This window comes from Anneissia japonica, unplaced genomic scaffold (assembly GCF_011630105.1).
Source record: "Anneissia japonica isolate Jap-2015-1 unplaced genomic scaffold, ASM1163010v1 scaffold287911_len34247_cov104, whole genome shotgun sequence".
In the NCBI taxonomy this organism is placed as follows: Eukaryota; Metazoa; Echinodermata; class Crinoidea; order Comatulida; family Comatulidae; genus Anneissia; species Anneissia japonica.
Window position 1 is genome coordinate 14,066 of NW_022707422.1, and position 2,016 is coordinate 16,081.

Below are 2,016 nucleotides of genomic sequence, written 5' to 3' on the forward strand. Positions count from 1 at the left end.
GATATAGGTAGATATATATAGATAGATATATAGGTATATATAGAGAGATATATAGATATATATATATATATATATATATATATATATATATATATATATATATATTATATACATTTTATATACATTATACCGATATATATATGTACACTTTTATTTTTCGTGTGTAAGTCTCTTAATTGTTCTTCTCCACAGTACATTAATGACCTCCTTAAATTGCGATCAACTAATATGCAGGCGAATACGTAGATCCACATGATGTAGTTGAATCATTGTAGATTTTCCTTCTGGTCGGTTGAAAACCTATGGTGATAAATCATTCTCTGTTGCTGCATCAAAGTTGTGGAATAAATTCACTAAATTTGTAAGGTCTTTTCTACCTCTTGTCTTTCTAAATCCTGGCTAAATTCACATTTTTTTCTCAAAATTCTAATCTGTTTGTTCTTGTTTTTAGTCTGTTTGCTTTCGTTAATTCTTGTCTTTGACACTGGATATAAAGGCCTATAGAGATATTGTGTAGTATGCACTATATAAATGCAGGACCATGACCAAGGTGCGCGAATTATAATGTGTGCGCGCGTCACACACAGGTTACAGAGCGGTAAAAATATGTGTTTTCTTTTTACCAACGCATCCCTGCTTGTACGACACGTCTCGCAATGTTTGTGGATTTCGTTATACCTCGTACAACCAACGATTTCGGAGGTTTTTCATTCAATTGCTATAACTTTGAACTTTGAAATAATCATCCAATTGAATCTTATCTTATATCTTAATCCTTTTATACGTGCACTCAATAGAGGTACTTGTTTGTCCAACTGTCACTTTTCTGTACTGTACGTTCTTTTTTGTGTTTAATTGTTATAATAGAGGTTTTCATAACAGCAAGGGAAAGGCGCTATACAAATACCAATTACTGTATCAGTATACCTACCGGTAAATAAATTTCAAAGCTCTTAACAATAAAATAGTATGTCCCGTACTCACGTGAATAAGCGCCCCGTTTGAATAAGCACCTCTCTCGTGAACTATCTTAACCCACCCCGTTTGAATAAGTGTCCCTCCTAATTTGATTAGGCGCCACCTCGATGTTTATTTATTTATTTAAAGCAATATCATGTGATTCTATTTTAGTAAGCCTATATTGCAATCAGTCTTGGGACTGTCTTTATCGTAATGTAAATTTAAATTTCCTTCTTTGTCAATTTCAAAATGAGGATATTTATTTCCTGAACAGATGAGAGCACCCATGGACAGTATGTTTGCAACTTTCCTCGTCTTTGTCTAGCCCTACTTCTGTTTCTTTTATTTCTTTTTCTTCTCTTTAGCATGTTCTCATCTGAGTTTACAAGAAGCGTCAGCCCGGTAATGATCCTGCTCATCTCAATCGGCAGATGGCCAACAAGCTTTGACATCAGCACTAATTTCATCTGTAGTTCTGTTCAAGCTCACATTCTCGTAATGCCTAGTCCTAGGCCTAATCTTTGTTCATTCAAAAAGAGCCCCTTGAATTTTCCAAGTTCCTATAAAAACCCCCAATATTCATATATTTTCTATGGATATAGTCAAACACAGTGCTAAACTTTTATACCACAAGTGTTTTTAATGTTTTTGTGATTTTGTTACCTATTCTTTAACATGTTTGATTCTAGCCTAAATGGATATAGTCAAGCACAGTGCTAAACTGTTTTATACAACATTTTTTTTTTTGTGATTTTGTTACTCCTTCTTTTACATGTTTCACTCCAGTCAAAATGGATATAATTAAACACAGTGCTAAACTGCTTTATACCACCATTGTTTTTAGTTGTTATTTTGTTACTCTCACTTTAACATGCATGCCTCTAGCCAAATGAATATAGTCAAACACAATGCTAAACTGCGTTTTACCACAATTTTTTTTATTTTTTTATCTTGGGAGGGGCGGAGGGGAGGAGGATTTTGTTTCTCATTCTTTAACTTGTTTGAATCTAGCCAAAATTAGTCAAACACAGTGCTAAACTGATTTTTACCACAATT